The 18,661-nt window shown below is 38.9% G+C and overlaps 1 protein-coding gene across 2 annotated transcripts in view; it reads right to left on the reverse strand.

Annotated features, from left to right (window-relative positions):
- The window catches only part of adarb2 (adenosine deaminase RNA specific B2 (inactive)), a 377,105-nt gene that overhangs the window by 276,875 nt on the left and 81,569 nt on the right, over positions 1-18,661 (reverse strand). The window lies entirely within an intron of this gene.

Genomic DNA, 18,661 nt, shown 5'->3' on the forward strand with positions numbered 1-18,661 from the left:
TATATGTGAAAAGTAAACTGGGCCCTTGGGCGATGGACACGCTGCATGTGTATTGCACCACATGAGAGTCGATCACAGGCCATCTGGTCAGGCCCAGCAACAGCTCAGCCTGAGGCAAACTGTACAAGCAAGTCATTTATAAGTGTTGCAGGTGGTCCCCGGCGTCCTCAAACACTGTAATGAGTAATGAGGGCTAGTCCATCGAGGATCTGTCTTCCAGCAGGGGCTGCAAATGCAAGGACACCAAATTCACCAGCAGGTAGCAGTTTGATAATACGATATGTGAATATGACCAGCAGGCCATGCATTAATGGACACAGTGACCTTCATTTATATGATGTATGATGTATGTGCCTACAGTCGTTTTTTTTATGTTATTGATGATGAAAATCTAATATGAAAGTAATCATCTGCAGCATTTTCGTATAAATCAATGTTTGTCTTGCCAACTTAGCAAATTTGTTGTTGTGTAATGGCCATTCACATGACCCAGGAGTCTTCTGAAAAGCAACTTGTGACTAATGTGTCAACGTTTGATCTACGCATTTGGATTTTGTATATTGTCTGTTTTGTCTTAAGGTAAAAGGTAAGGGGTGGACCGGAAAAATGGAACAAAATGGAAAAATGTTAGTTAATAATGACATGTTGACAGAACAAAAAAGGTATTTATTCAATCAAGAACTGGATTTGAATCAAATTGTATGAATCCCAAAGATTCCCACCCCTAGTTAAGGTGTCATTATGCTTCAACTGAAGAGCTTGTCTAATACTGAAATTGGGGCGGCTGCATCCAACGATTTTTTCTTTCCGTAACGGACAATCTGACATTCACATCGTGCAGTGATTGGCCCAGTGTGTGGATGTGAAAAAGTAAGCAAGGTTTGAACTTCCATCTCTAGCCCCCCCCTCTACCCACCCCTTTCTTCACATTAACTATTTCTTTCACTTATGAATGCCTCAGAAGGGATAATGTCAGAAAGTGTGAACAAAGACAAGCTTTCGAGTGTGGCCGTTTGGAAGAACCATTTGCCTTCTTGCCTTCAGATGTGGTTGGATGGCACGAGCATTCCCCAGCCTTTCGGAACCACCAAAAAACCCACAGAGACAAGGGGAAAAAAAAGGGCACATTTCCAAGGAACACAAGCAACAGTGCCATCCACACTGTTGGACTGATCTTTGGCAAGTCAGAGCAGAAACAAAAGATGGAGCCAACCTTGTGGATTATGAGTAATTTGCTCTATAATCCATTGATAAAAGTAAACCCTCAGAACCAACGCTGCCACTCAGTGCAGAAAGTTGTGCTAGCACAGCACAGAGTAGAGTATAAACAGGATCATGGTGTCCTTCCCTCCTCTGCCACAGTCTCCCACTCTTCTGTATCTGAAGACCTAAAGACTGCTGTCCCTGGCTAATAATTGCTGACACACCAAAGCCAACATAGCCCAGCGAGCCTTTAATAGTTTTCATTTTTCTTCCTTACAGGATGGCCTCTAAGGTGCCATCATGAATGATCAGCACACACCCGCCATGGCAGCTCCCTGTGCAGGCTGCAGCGCACACACACATACACACACACTCTGATCCTATAGCCATCCCAGACATCTCTCGGCTCTCTGGCCATTACTTCCTCTGTGTCTTCCTCACCTTTCATCTCCACCCCATACAGACAATTTATATAAAAGATTTTCCTGCCCACACCTTTCATCACAGGTCCTATTTTCATCACAGGGCCTATTTCAAAACATTAATACTCTCTCTCTCTCTTACCAAAACCATCAAAACACTAATTCATAAACTATTTCTGGGGTACGATTTATCAGGTCCTGACAGAGGATTTTGCACAAACATAAAGACAGGATGGTGGCTGGTAATATTATTCTGACCTAAGCTATGTGAGCTCCTAAGCACTGGTTACTAACTGACCATTATTTAGTTCAAAACTCTTAAATTGTGACGAGCAATGAATAGAATGAATCACTGGAAAACTAAGAGCCCACAAGGCTGAAGTAATCCACGTGAGAGGAAATGTCTGTGAGGAATTGCACTCTCTTATGTTCGGCCTTGCAAGTCATTAGCACAGCAGAATGCATGGGTGGTGGTGAAGAAGCAGAGCATGGAGTCTCAGCAGAGGCAGATATTTCCCAAATCACTACTTGGTGCCCAGTGTGGAGGCGAACTGCAAGGCTTCCCAAAAACCCTACCATCTGATGTTAGTCCTATTATTACTCTAACTCTAAACCCTTTTATTATAGTAAGTTACTAGTATCATCTATTCATATGGAGAGATGAATGCTGTACAAATAGGACATTAAAGCACAGCCAGTGTTATTTTTTTAGCCATGTGAGTAGGTTTCCATGAAATTACTGATACTGACTTTTTTTTTTTTTTTTTGCTTTTTAGTGAAATGCTATGACAACTATTGGATGGACTGTCACTGAATTTTGTTGATTAAACATCTTATAGACTAAACATCGAGAAATAATCTGCACATTTTATCAATAATGAAAATAATTGTTAGTTGCAACATGACTAATAACTTGTTAGCAGGCTAACATGCAAAAATTAGATGGTGAATATGGTAAACATACCTGCTAAAGATCAGGATATTAGCATCGTGATTGTAGCATGCTGACTTTAACATTTAGCTAAAAGCACCACTTTGCTGAAGTTCAGCTTTTACAGAGCTGCTATCATGACTGTAGACTCTCTTACTCTGCAAAATGTCTTGTTTTGGCCGACCAAAACCCAAAACCCCAAAATAACTAGTTTATTATCAGAGGAGTATGAAAACTAGAAAATATTCATGTTTGGGAAACTGGAACCAGTGAATTTTTACAATTTTTTTCCTGAAAAACAAAACAAAAAAACTTAAGCAATTGTTTGATTATCAAATACATTGCAGTTTAATTTTCTGTATCAAAACAAATGCAACAGCAGCAGCAACATGTTAGGGCCTTTCTGACAAATGAAGCACCAGTATGACTGAACAGTTGTTGTTTAATATCTTTAATTCATTGAACTTGTTTTCTCACTTGGTTTAACATAATAACTCAAGAGCCAAATTTGAACTAATAATTCAATTTCAGTTACATTTTAAGTAAACAGTTTAAATTCTTGTTTTACAGGGCAGTCACTTTTTTATAAACTCAATAGTTTATTAAGAATAGTTTATTCTAATATGTTTGTATGTTGGTTTTGAAAGTTATTCAGTTAAGAGGATATTAGGACTTAAAAGAGGTACATCTTGGAGCATGTTTGTCTAACTGGCTGATTGACAGCTGTTTCAGCCTATCAGACTGAGCAAATAGCTCAATAATCTCCTTTCCCTTCTGAAGATGATGCATGACGCAACAGACACTACATGTGTGTTTTGACAGTCTATGATCTCACCCTCTTTTCCTTCATTTGCTTAAATTCCTGCTCCAACACTTGTCACTCACTCTGGTGAGCTTGAAATAGCCTCAAGTTAACCAGCACTGGTAAAGCCAGCAGAAAAAGTTAATTTGAACACACTTTATTAATGTTTTAACAAAAAAATTTAAAAAGTAATGCTTGTATCCATAAAGGGTCTTTTTCTACCTTGTGTTCAGCTTCATTGCACCTCGTTTATTTGCTTCTCTCCTCTGTCACGTCTTACGATGTGTGCCAGTCAAAAAAGTTTCACGGTGCAGCTTTAAACTCAAACAATTCTACTCCAATACTTCTGTCTTACTATCACTATCAATCAAACATCTCCAACTGTCAGCTGTGAGAAACGTTTACGATGACAATTTGCATCTTGTTTGTCATGATTGATTACCATCAATATTCTGCCCTCCAACCCTCCCGGAGCACCGTCGCTGACACATTTCCCATCCGCCCCAGTTTTGCTTCTCCTTTCGGGGCTTCCTGATCTTGTACTGCCGTCGCTCCTGGCTCTGTGTGCTCATGTTCCGGGGCTCTGGCTGTCAGCCAAGGGGAGTCTGGGAGACAAACGCCAATCTTTTTTAACATTAGATGTTTGCTTGTTTGGCTTTGTGTCGCCGGTAGGCTTCATGTCTGTCTGGACACACAACAGGATGTGGTGTAAATAAGAGTCAACACAAATGTTGCTTTTGTGAAGGATATCACTGAGATTAGTTTGGTTGTATAACATATTGTGTTTGTATCCAGACCAACTTGAACCTGCTGGTGTCACTGCTTAAAAATAATCACAATGGCGACTTGTGTGAGCTTCTATTTTATCCGTCTGTGAATGAAAATTGTGACAAAGTCGGGGACCGTGCTCCGTCAGGCGTGGCTGAACTAATGGGACAGGCAGTGATGCACCTACGATAATTGCTCAGATGAAGTTTTACGTCACTCTACATTCTCACAAACCCATCTCTGAGAATACTGGGGCGTTTCATGCAGGAGCACGTACTCCTCTATGATTGATCACTCTGCTTATAATTTCCTAATTTCCAATCCACTGGGGGACTTAACTGGAAGTAGCCATTTTTCCTGAGCACCGACCAGGTTCCTTTTATTTCCGCACAGAGCTAAATGGGAAGAATCTTCCAGCCCATTAAGCAGACTTTCTGTGTCATAAAAGTTTGGTGGCAGAGTCTCCCTGTCTCCCTCTCCCTCTCTCTCTCTCTCTCTCGGCAGCAGAATGGAACGGTCTGATCTGCAGGCTGCAGGTTAATAGAAATCAGCCTGCTCATCAGCAATAGTGGATTGAACTTAACCACCCACCTCCGCCCTGTCAATTCAGATTTGGAAAAAACCCACTAACACTGGCCGTGGTCTCATTTCCCTCTGTCAGGTAATCAGTATTTCACTATAATCCTTTTCAGGAGTAAAATTACAATGACCTACCCCTGATTCCAGAGCCAGAACGGAGAGTTGGATTTTGGGAAAGGCAGCCAAGCAGTGCAAACTCTAAGAACCCAGAAAAAAAAGTGCTAAAATGCTACAGATATTAGCCACACACAATAACTCTCACTGTAAAAAAACACAATATGGTGTCTCCTTAAACACAGCTGTTTCTAGAGATTTAAAGAAATAGTTCAACGCTCCGGAAAATAAACTAATTTTGCTTTCTTCAAGAATTAGATGAAAAGATAGATACCGCTCTCTGGGAGTGGTATTGATTTTCTCATCTACCTCTCAGCAAAAAAGCAAATAAGTGTATTTCCCAAAATGTCAAAGTATTCCTTTAAGCTGTATTTGATGGGATGTAAACAAAGCTGTTTTCACACTGCACACAGCCCTTCATGCTCAATTCTGAATTCCTTCTTGTTCCTGTTTTTGTTGGTTGACTGCTCATATCTATTATGAGATACAACACATACTCTGTTACAAATATGAACAAACACTGACGCCAAAATGTGCACAGACAGCGTTGGTTTTTTGTACCTACGCCTCTCCTGCTTGTTTGAAGCCTTTTCAATGACGCTTTTGCGCTCTCAACTTTTGACTGATTTTAGGTGCCTTTCCAAGTACCAAACAAGTCTTCTGTTTGGCTTTCTTTTTTTTTGGGATTAAACAGGAATCTGATGTAGCACATCTGCATGTCCCAGAATCATGATTTTGTTCCACCTACCCATGTGGTTCAGGATCTGAAAATGCCTCACTCCGGCGCGGCTTTTTGTTGTTGGCAGCGATAAGGAAACTTTAGATCTGTGTCAGAGGTGAGGGGGAAAAAATTGGAACACAGTCTTGGCTGTAGTGTCAGTTTATCTGAAGTCTTGAGATCTGAGCTGCCTGCTTGCTCCATAACTGGCCAATCAATCACTGAGAAAACATGAAGCCCGAGATTATGAGTCTCTAACTTCCTTTAATGTGTCAGTTGATGGAGTGATGAAGCGATGCTGGGTTGGTTTATGTTGTAGACAAAAAGAGTGAGTCTAAGCTAAGTGTGGATATGATAGGCAGCACGTTTACTGACCTTAAAACCATTAACAGATTAATTGAAATAAATGGGGAGGTGATATTAAGATGGGGGAAGGGACCACTGTATGTTTGGCGTGTCATAATCAGGTGTTGATTACAGACTTAGCTGCTGATTGAGAGACTTCAATCAGCCAACTAAATACATCTCCATAAGCAGTCAGGTGAGGGAACTTTCAATCATCATTTAATCATTAATTAATAGTGATGAGGAAGAGATGTGACTCCACAGTATCCCACTTTAGTTAGGAGACAGTCTGCAAAGCACCGTGCATTGTGAAGAGGTTAAAATTATCTCTAGAGTTTGAAATGTGTTATTCAGAGAAGTTGAGGCAAAAAAAAGTTGAGCGGAAGAATATGAACTTTTTCCTCTGTGCTTCCCTTTTCCTGTTTAAAAAAGGTGTGTGGATTCCAGTACGTCTCTGAGGTGCTGAATCAAACTTGGCCGAAATGGCAACGGAGGAGGGGAACATGTTTGCTTAACTGTGTAAATTCACTTTGAAGGGAGGTGGGAGCCTGAAGCAGCCCTGCACAGAATGGATTGCTAGTGTGGGAATCTGAGTACCGGTACATCTCCTTGCCTCTTACCTCGGATCTTTTCTTTTCTTATTTATCATCTCTTATCAATGTTTTAATCCAGCTCTGGAAATTTTGAAGGGAAAGGATAGTTTTGTGGAAGTGAGGTAACCCATTGTAATCGTCTTCCTGTACAATAACAATGAATAATTGAAAAAAAAAAAAAAGAGAGAAAAATCTAAATGTTTAATTCTAGCCAGATATCTCACTCACCGCTGTTCTGATGTTGATGACACTTATGAAGATGCCTTTTCTGAACCATGTTCTCTCACTGACAGATCTGATGAAGGTGCTTTTACTTCATATATTTGAGTTTTTGCAATAGACCCATAAAACAGACATCTATGACAGCATATTTTGACCCATCATAGCAGGAAATGCACAGGGGTCACTAATAAAGATGGCTGCATTCCATGTAGCTTACTTTACTTGTGTTTTTCATAGTGTTATGTTGCTTTATATCTCTAATCCAATACAACAACAGCTATAGTCACTGGTGTCTATATAGGATATGGTTTAAAAATACAAAAACCAGTGGCCCCTAACCTTTTGTCTTGTTTTCTGTCTAGTCACTGATGTTTATGAGTTGTTAGCAGTTCCACCAAAGTGATTTCCCCTCTAGACTTTTCAGGTGGTTTCATTTAAATCAAAAGGTACAATTTTCCAACACACAGTTAGATTTGGCGTTCGAGGCTTTGCTCTACGAGGGAATCTGAGCAGCAATGAGGATTCAGCTCAGAGAGTTAATCCCCCTAATAAACATACATGGTCATAAATCATATCTAAAATCAACAATATGATGAAGTACCATATTAGGAGAAGGTTGGGGTGGTGGTGGAGAGAGCTGCGTCAGCCAACAGTGTTGGCATGTGAGAGCTCAGACTGTACTACTCAGATGAACATTTAGCGAGATACGAATAATGTGCTCAAGGGAAATATTCTAAATGAAATGTACATAATCAGAAGCAGCAGAATGTGGCAATGTCTCTTGAATACTAGCAAAGCCCTTCAGATTTAAGATGTAACTCAATAATATGGATTACTCTCAGATGAATATGTGGTAAGATATTAATAGTATCTTCTTGACTAAAACGTTCCTAAACTATGTAAAGACACATGTTGCTCTTATGTAAGCCATACCCAAATTAGTAATGAGCAGAAGTTCAGCTATAAATTCCATTATGATATGAACAACCAATTAGCAAAGCTGAGTATAGTATTATGCGAATAGCATAAATAAGCTAATAGAAACCCCCCTAACAACTCCAAATGCTAGAGGAAAATGTGCCCAAACCAATACAGCCCATAGAGGAGACTTCATATCACCTGGTCATTAACAACAAGGCAAACACATGCCAGAAAACACAAGAAATTAGCACAACACCAATGCACATGAATACACAGGGATTGCAAAGTAATGCAGATACCGAGCAGTATAATAGCAAACTAAGCAGCCAGCAGCACAGCATCAACAAGACGACATAATGCAGCCTCACAGCTTACCGGCAATAACATAGAATGTGAGCCAAAACATGCAACGCCACTAGCAATGAATGAGAGCACAAGCAGCACAGCAGATACTTATCTCAGACCTTGCAAAAGACAAGTTGAAATCGGGCGAACGGGCCTCAGGGTGTGACAGCAAACACAGGAAAACTCTGCTTCTGTCCTGACATCTGAACCTGCTGTTTGAAAAGCAGCTGACCGCTGAGTTATCTACTGCCTAATAGAGTGGTCCAAACTAAACACAGGTAATGTGTCACAGAGCTGTACACCTGAATGAATATGATTGGATATTACTGGCCACATGGATGCGAATGAGCCAATGGTTGTGAAGCATATCAGAAACAGGTGTTACCAATCAACCAATACAAGCCTGACCTATCAGCTGCATATAACAGAATAAGTACTTTTACTGTTGATACTTACAGTACATTTTGCTTCTCCATAATATTTCTGTACTTTTAATTAAGTAGTATTTTGAATGCATTTGAATGCACCTTTCCTGTACTTGTAACTGTAAAGTGAGTATTTCTACTTTGTTGTATGGGTACTTTTACTTTGGTGAAGGATCCGTGAACTTCCTCCATCTCTTTTATTATACTATAAGTACTGACATCAACCTCTGCTGCTTACTATACATCAAAACCTTTACACACAGGTGCTGAGTGAATGTATGATATCAGTATAACATTATCAGAAGATTTAGTTTTCTTTGATATTTTAAGAATTTAACCACGTAAAGAAATAAAAAAAAGTAAAACACTCTGAAGCATTTTCTGCAGTATTTGTCCTGTGCAAGATTTTTTCCCTCATTCTTATATCCTCATGTGGTGTCAGCAGAAAGTCCATGTAAGCAGAAGTAAAATAAGCTTAGTTTTTATATATATACATTCTACACAATCAACCACACAAAAGGCTCACTGCAGTATTGATAAATGTTCTCTCCGTTTTCTGGGTCAGTGTGCAACACCAAAGCAGATGGCTGTATTTGCTGTTTTCCATATTGTTTGAGAGTTGGATTGCATTTTAGGAATGAAATCAACCCACTATTCTGCTGAGAATCAAAAGCCCTGAAACATGAAACCAGTTTTAGATAATGTCTGTAACCAGCTGTGAAAAACTGTTTCACTAAAGCCCATGCTGCAACAGTGATAGAATTTTACACTTAGGAAACATGGAGTAGATTTTGGAAACTGAATAAGCAAATTAGGTTTTTCTCTATTGACTGTCATGTGCACATATCCATAACAAGAACAAAGTGAGCGCTGCTATAACAAGATATTTGGTGAGTCAGATGTGCATATATATGTAGATGCACATTTTATAAGAATACATAACTAGAGTAGGATATGCTTACGAGCCAGATTTATGTGTGTAGACATCTATGAATGTGTGTGTGTGTGTGTGTGTTGTAGGGAAGCAGACAGGAACACAAGGTGCTGACAACCAGGGAACTGTGATTGTTCCAGAAGCTCCTCCAACAACAAGAAGTCAGGGCAGATGCTGGAGATGACAGAGCGGTCCGGGAGCGCAGTGACAGACTTCAGCGCACGTCAAGACCCAGCTGCAGCACACTGCACCCGACATGATGTCTGCAAGCTGTGCTGTTCTGCTCCGTGCGAGCACAAATCTGTACTGATCGCAAAGCGCGGAGTCCCCGGAGAGAGATTTCTAATACATCACACATAAAAAGAATGTTTACATTTTGTTGCAAATAGTCAAAAAACATACAGTAAAACCTCATCTGTGTTGTCATCTTATTCATTCAGAATCTGATTGCATTTTTCTAAATTATGCAGAGACAGAATGAATGAAGTAGACAAAATAAACAGATAAAACATGGAAAGCCATCACACTTGTCAAAAACAAACTTTTCCATCTTTTTAAGAGCAAAAAAACACTTCTGGGATTAGGAGGAATCAGTGTCATCTGTTACCCACCACCTTCCAGTGAGGTTATACTACTCTCTAGTGGTCTTTTGAAACTGCTGCAGGAATACAGAAGTGAAGGTACAAACTGAACTTTTTCAGTGCAGATCTCCTTACATGTCTCAAATGTCAACGTTTTACTCCCAAAACTGACATTTTTCAATCGTTCTTGTGCTTTTTAGACACTCTGACTGCCATAAAAATGTATTTTCTTTGGCAGTGGAATGAAAATAACTTGATTTTGCTGAAATATTCTGCAATTCTTCGGTGAACTCTCTGCATATCTACTGTAGAATGTAACGGCGTTTCCCTTCCCCTCGTCTCCTGGAGTTGTGAGAACCTCGAAGTGAGCGAGGCTGCATTCAACATCAGGCGGCTTTGCCCATTATCATGTCCTAATAGCTTGTTCAATGGTGCAGTGTGTTATGTGGGTTCACTGGTCAACCAAGACACACGCCATTAGCCCGAGCAAACGTTGCTTTGCAATGCTACACAAAGCATACCTTATTTGTATCACATTAGCTCTTTGATGTGGCATAGCATATTATATCAACAGCAGCAATTTATCAAACAATTTTGGCATTGATTTGCTTCACTAGCAGCACCACAGCGGCAGCACCACCATCACCCATCTTCACTTCTTTTCTCTGCTCCTCTATGAGAAGCTGCAGCGGCAAATAAATTAAACATGTGTCATTGAGCATGCTAAATGGCTTGCAACACATAATCATCTGAATAATTATGAGGCTGCCATTAAAGTGAGCTAGATGGATGACACGAGGCGTTATGGAAAAACGGGAGGTAATGGTGCAAGATTTGATATGGGAGAAAGGGGAGACGGTGGAGAGAAGGGGAAAAGGAAATGTAGTTCTCTGTGCGATTGCCTTCCGTCAGTGCTTTTCTTCTTGCTGTTAAAATCCCAGACTCAAAGTGCTGAGGGACAATGGGGTGATTAGCTCAATCAGAAAAAAAGCAGTGAGGGATTGTGGGTAGGCTGTGCCACCGCTCACAGTCGTCTTTTTGTCCTCCCACATTTCATTAATCAGCAACCTGAGGCCCACCGAAATCAGTTCAGCAGATTGGCAGCTTGCTCATTTGTTCCCATGTGGCAATCAGAGAGGAAAAAAAAAAAATCAGTTCACAACCTTTATTCTATTACCTGACATTATAAACCGTCTCTTTGTATTCTTTTTGTTACTTTTCTCATCGCTTTTTTCTCTTGGCTGTGAGTTGGTGCTGAAAGTATATGTTCCTGAGTCTAAATGCGACCTCTATTAACCCCCAGACGAGGCCATTTTTGTGCCTGGTCGTAACAACACTCTCAATTTAATCTGCCTGTTAAGAAAAAGAAATAAAAAAAATCAGTAATGCTTATTTTTAATAATCAGCATGGTTAAATACACATGTTCCCTGCGTTTAAAATCCGCCGTAAAATATCAGCCATCGAGCATACTAAAAATATTTTAATGAGCCTCGTGTATCAGCCTAAATGATGCATCACGTCAGCAGACACGCATGACAAACACAATCATATCCCGCTCGTGGAGAATATTGTCCACGGCTCTCCACTTTTTACACACCATTACCTCACAATGTCTGCGCGGTGTGTACTTGACATGATCCCACTTTATTGTGGAACATAGAAATAAACTTTAAATAATCTAAACTGCGCTCTTTAAATGAAGAAGATAAGAAACACAAACATTTTGTTTCTGTCTGTACACGTACACACTGGATCACTTCATCTTTACACGTCATTAAGACTTAAGATTTGTATTTTATCAGCAGTATAATTGTTTTAGGTAACGCTTTAGATTACAGCTCACAAATGACACTTTAATTATTTAGTACATACTGTATGGAGTATCAATGTAATAATTACTAAGTCCATATACCAGACAAGTAATGCGGAGGAAGATGAGAGGTTAGAGAACAAAGCAGTAACAACTTTATGTTAAAGAGGGACTTAGATAACAAGACTTTGAAATAATAAAAAAGTATAAATAAGTTATGCTGTATGTAGTTTTAAATTACTAAGTACCTACTTAATAGGATACAGTAATATAATAATATACAGTGGATAACAGGACAGGAAACATTATAATATGGGATATCAGTGCCAATAATTAAACTATTTATGGCATCACTACTAAAAAAAACAATAAACTTAAGGAAATTACAAGTTTTTTCATGTGGAATAATTAATATAGTGTACATTATTGTTGCTGGCTGAGCTGTGTATAGATGAAAAAGTATGTGTTTGAATGATGATACAATACTGGGAAACAGTAATGTTGTTTTGGGATCTAATGTAGGATCCATCAAAACTGATATAAGGAAGAACCTGGACCAGCTTCTGTGTCCTTTCACATCATGATGGGTATAGAGCTAAATACATCGAATTTCACATCTTTATTGGACAACAAACAGTATAAAGAATAGTGTGTCAAGATATTCCCCCTTTCAGATGTGAGCACAATAAGTCATATATATATATATATATATATATATATATATATATATATATATATATATATATATATATATATATATATATGAGAAAGTAAAAGTGCCATATGTATGACTTTCATACCTATTGTAAAAGGTCCCCTCTGAATGCAAATGTATTTACACCCTTATTCCCTGTACATCCTCGCTTACCTGCTGGTGTTTACCCACTCAGTATTCACTGGCACTTGTATGTACACAATATTTACATTGCAATATGTAGGCTGTAATCTAAACCTTGTTATATTTTAATTGTATTTCGTCACTGTGGTTGTTGTACCTGTTTATTAAGCACCTTGTAGCTTATAATTTAATTAATCATTTAATCATTTCTACCATGAATTTGTTTACATTTTTTACGTTGTATTGATAAGTAGTTGCACTTTTAAAAAAAGTTTTGAGCTTGGTGTTGACTTGTTCCATGGAGCACAGCTGTAAGGCAGCTGTTATTCCACTGGGATGGGTAAAGATTGAACTCTTTCCCTTTGGGTCACAATATCTGCTAAAACCTTATCCCGACAAACCGAGCAATCTGAATGACAACCTCCAGCCAATAAACAAACAATCAATGTGAGTCTATTGCACAAACCTGCTCAAATTGGGACATGATTTCCCCTGGGATACAAGTAGCAACTGAGCAATGCAATAAGAGACGAGATTCGTGGTGCAAAATTACAAGCAGGAAATGTAATTTGACAAAGATTGAGGTTCTCCTTAAGGGACAGATGGCCGCTGGGATATGAAATGGTGTCATGAGTGACCTCAGCTGGGAGGGAGCAGTCACAATCAGCCTCAACATTTTCACTAATACCTGATAATTTATTAGATGGTATATTGGTATTTCAGTAAGAATATAGGGGCCTTTATTAAAATGTGTCACGTATCAGCTGATTAACATAGCTTTGACGCAGTAGGCTATAATGGAAGGCCTTCTCTGCTCTGATACAGGAAAAACAAACTGTATAATACTGCAGTTTTTACATATGCTAGCAGCGTAGCTCTATGGATGGCAATTTAAGTCGGTCGGTTCACCACTTTGGTCCAGACTGAAATATCTCATCAACTATGGGTGAATTGCCATGAAATTTGGTACAGACCTTCAACTTATCCCTGAGGGTAAGTTGTCATTTATGACCAAATACCTGTAAAACTAATGACATTCCTATTAGCCAAAGTAAGATACACAGTAAACATTATATTTGCTAAATATCAATGTTAGCTTTGTCATTGTGAGCATGTTAGCATGCTGACGTTAGCATTTAGCTCAAAGCACTGCTGTGTTGAAAAACAACACCACAGAGCTGCTAGCATGACTGTAGACTTTTACTCTTTTTATTTGATTGACTTATTACTTTGAACATTTAATTCATTCACTGCTACCAGTCCTTACAACACAATGATGAATATTGGCAGAAAACATATTAGCAATCAGTGTAAAAGTGTTATTTAGAATCTCATTTTAGTTGAGGCCTATAAAGCTAAAACTCATTATTAGCTGTCGCATGCCTGACAACACACATTTGTGTAAATACTTTTATTTAAATGATTTTCACCAAAATATGTCTGGTTTAGTTTTCTGTGGAACAGCTGCCTTCACAAATGATACTTATGTTCAATGTGCTGTATCACTAGCTGATACTGCAACATTACAATTTAATCTTGCAGTTAATGAAAACTTTTTTTTTTGCTGCTATAAATATCAGGAGTCTGGTATAATAGGTAAGACAATATAAATATAATGTAAGAATTGCTGCATTTTAAAAGTTCTGCATGTAAAAATACAGAAGAAAAACTATGTAGTTAGGAGAATTGGTGGCCACTACAGCTTCACAGAAAAGCAAAGAATAACACACACTTAACTCAAATTTCATCTACAGATACCGAAGAAAAAACACTTTTGGAAGTGCAGAGCAAAATGACCACAAGAGTGGGTGCTTAGCAACAATGATGGAGACAAAAATAGGCTACCACTAGAAGCAGCTACATATAGATGGAATAGTTTAAAATAATAACTTGACTCCAAAGTCAGCGTTTGATTTAATTTTCTGTCTGAAACATCTATGAAAGCGTACAGAAGTCAGACCTTTTTATAAAGGTCTGACTTTTTAAAAGCAACCTTTCATTGAACGTCATGCCCGGGGAGCTTTACTGTACCTGCAGGCTACCACACCATTTTAACTCCGATGTCACATTTCCACCCTTGCTCCTGATAGTCTCTCAACACACCATTAAATCTTATCAACACCAAAGCCAGACATGAGGGCATTCATTTCCCTTCAATGCAGTTTATTCAGCCATTCTCTTCACATTCAGAGTCATTTCCATTACAGACATCTAGGATGAAGCTAACAGAGTGTAACAGGCAGAGACAGAGGCTCAGTTTCCCCGTGTGAGCCAGCTCTTTAAATACACAGGTCTATTTACTGTACAGGTACTGTGTGAAAACAACGCTGATGGCAACCCGCCAGCCAGTAGATCCTTCTCTGAGCTGTTTACATCCCTATACAAGAGCGATAATACTGCTGTTTCTCACGCTTTTCTGAGAATCTGTGGTTAGTTTAATTGGAAGCTTAGTGCTATAACGCATGCTTAGTCTATAATCAAGTAATATTACGTAAAATGAGCTGCTGGTGCATAAATAAAACTCCCACAAATCCATTTAAACTAAAAAGCAAAGATAAAAACATTGTACAGATGCTGTATATTTAAGTCACATGGATTAAAATGTCTTTGTCATCTGTACACGGCTTAGTTTGAAACTGTGCCCAGATAACCTACTGTGCTGTATGTAGCAGATGATATAATTTGACAGATACAGAGCTTTTATGTTATGTGAGTTAAAAAAAAAAAAGAAGCTGAAGGCAAAATTTGATGAATGCAGATAAAATACAGATGAAAAGGTTCTACTTGAGATTCCAGCTGGCAGCGTCATCTCTGCAATTTCCAGCAAAGCCATCTTCTCAGCTACCCCGTGGAGTGAAACCATATGATTGCTGTAAACACCTGAGGGGTAAGGAGGATTGCTAATGTAAAGGAAGAAGTGGGAGATAAAAAAAGAAGTGACTTGGCACAAGTTAGATGGAAGTACTATTTGAGAGTAATGGATCATTTACAAGAAACAGTATATGTTTGTTTAGCCTGGTTTTACTCATTTCTGATGTGGACATCTTTACCAATTCTTTATCTTCAGATTTTACTAGAACATTGCAAGGCAAGTTTATTTGTATAGTGCCTTTCAACAACGACTCAATTTAAAATGTTTCACGTAAGATATTTGGACAAGAGATAAAAGAAATACAATGTACTATCAAAGGACAGGTAGGATATAAAAAGAGTAAAATAAAATAGAGGATCAAAATTAACTGAAATTGAAATAATACATAGGAAAGTTAAAATTATAGTGCATTTACAATTTAAGATATGAATTAACAGTCCCAGATTGGGTGTAGTAAAAGACAATGGCCTTGCTAAGCCTTTGAAATCAGTTCTCTGACACATAGTAAGTCAGTGATGTGATCCATCTGGCAGCAGAGTTCTGAATCAGCTGTCGCTGGACTTTTTAGAGAAGTCTGTGAAGACATCATTACAGATGAAGAGCCTGGACGTTTTTCTGGAAGAATCTTCTGATCTCTGCAGTGATCTCACCACATGACGTCTCAGATGGACACAGGCATTTTCAAAAAAGCCTTGAGTTTATTAATGTGAAATACTGTAGCTTGATTAGAGACATCCATGATGCAACAGTCTGTCTTTACAAGTTAGACCCTGATGTGCCTTTATGACTGATTTTCAGGCAGATATACAGAATTTATGGTACCATGTAATGAAATGACATTTAAGTCTGTGCAATAGGTTCGGGTATCCCAGACATGCCATCAGTACAGTAGCATATGACCAGAACACTCCATTCTAAGACTTTTGCATCTGAGATAGAGCACAGCCTTTTAGCACAATTAAGTTCACTATTTTCTGTACGTGATTTTATGAATGTCATTTTCAGACAATGGTGCGCGCCATGATTGTAATCCCTTATTTACATAACTCACACTTGCCTGTGCATCAATGTATGAATGAATAACTTATTCTGTATCTCCAAATGAGTGATAATGCCAAATATATTTCACTGTGGCTGGTTCTTTGTTTCATTAAGACTTTCCTCTGGATGACATCCTGGGGAAAAAAAGTTTCTCGTGACTGCTACCAGCTAATCTGACAAGAAAAAACAGGTAAAAAAAAATAGGATGATTGAATAAAAAGCACATTCAAAGCATTCAAATTAGAGGTTTCAGTCTGAAGAAAACCCTCTGAGATATTTCAATTGATGATTTTAACTTTTTCATTAATGTGTCCATGTAGTCATGAATTTCAAAGGTTATTGAAACCTCTTTGGATGAGTGCAGGAACTGTGTATAAGATGGAGAAGCTGATCACGTCTCGTCTACGTGAGTATTACTTATGCAGTAAGGACATCTATACATAGACCCCCATATTTTTCCCCCACATAAAGTGTTGATGAAATACTGTTTAGAGTACACAGTAAAGGAGATCTGTCCAAGGGGAGCAGGAATGATGACGACTCAGCATTTGATTAAAACGTAATGGTATATATCCATAGACTGTAAAGAATATGGATGTAGTCAACGTGACGTCACCCACTGGTTTGCGAACTGCCGTTTTGAAGTTGAAGCCTCGAGTGTAGCGATTTGACCATCACCATCTTGGATTTGGCCGTTGCCATGTTTGATTTTTGGAGCCAGAAGTGACCATATTTGACGAGGCTGAAGTTGACATAGAGTTAAGCTGACCATCGCGCTAGCTGCTAGCTTGGTTAGCACGACGCATTTACAGTCTATGGTTAACAGTGATCATGCTAATGCTAATGCTAATTTTCGTTAGCAGAAAACAGGCCTAAAACCGTTAAAACAAAATGTACTCACCGGAAAAACTGATCATCCGACTCATTGATGGGTCTTTTATTAAAACCAAACGCCGAACAAGACTTTTTTTTAGGCGATCACAATGTTCAATTAACTTAAGTGAACTGAAAACACACTGTGGAGTAGCAGCGGCTACGCTTATATGCAATGGTTACGTTACGTAAGCGACGTCGTCGCCGTGGTAGCGCCTTGTCAATCGCAACATAGCCACGCCCTAAATACTTTATCGTCTATTTTACTCTAAATGGGAACATGATTTACGAAATGAATATCATGCTGTCATAAACTCATTAAGACACAGTTTACTGAGGTGATAAATCAAATGAGAAGTAGAGTCATTTTCTCACAGACTTCCATATAATCGGACTTATTGATGCAGCCAGTGGAGTCGCCCCCTGATGGCCATTAGAAAGAATGCAGGTTTTGGCGCTTCCGCATTGGCTTCATTTGTCAGCCCCGGAGGTTGCCGCTTGTATATATCACGTAGCCTATTGCACTCTTATTATGTTTGAGTGAAGATATCTTTGGTAATTCAAATTTAGCAGACCCTATTGCATTATAATAACATGTTGTATGTGGTAGATGTGGATAAAATAACTAATCATTGTAGATGATTAGTTATAATTGGGCAGCACAGTGGCTCAAGTGGTAAGCAAAGGTCCTGGGTTTGGACCCCAGCCACCCCAGAGCCTTTTTGTGTGGAGTTTGCAAGTTCTGTGTGGGTTTCCTCCCACCATCAAAGACATGTATGTTAGAGTTAATACTCATGTCATGTCCCTGACCAAGGTACTGGCAAAAAAGAACTGGAGTCAGTCCCTGGACACTGCACTACGGCTGCCCACTGCTCCTAGTGTGTGTGCATGGGATGGGTCAAAAGCAGAGGATCAATTTTATTTCAATGTATGTGAGTACTGAGAAATGAAATCTTAATCTTAATTACTTGTAATTTGATCTTGATACCACAGGATGGAGACAGAGAGTCAGAATCTACTTGGAAAAACTCTTGTTTCATGTTTGTCAGGAGGAATTTTGAGCAAATTTAATAGAATCTGACCTGCAGTAAGGTGAAACCTTAGAGCACAGCTGGTCATGACATCTTGTCATATACAACCAAAGCTCTAAATAGCTTTTATGAAATTAGATGTCACACCCTGGATGCAGTCAAAGGGCTGCAACTTGGAGGACTTGTTGAAGAGGTTACTGTTTTTTTCCAGCAGGGAAGCATATTTTGATTTGACATCAACTCTGTGGTGCCGACCTGGATAATGTGGGCATAAGTGAAGAGAATATTGTGT

This window comes from Thunnus albacares, chromosome 21, assembly GCF_914725855.1.
Source record: "Thunnus albacares chromosome 21, fThuAlb1.1, whole genome shotgun sequence".
In the NCBI taxonomy this organism is placed as follows: domain Eukaryota; kingdom Metazoa; phylum Chordata; class Actinopteri; order Scombriformes; family Scombridae; genus Thunnus; species Thunnus albacares.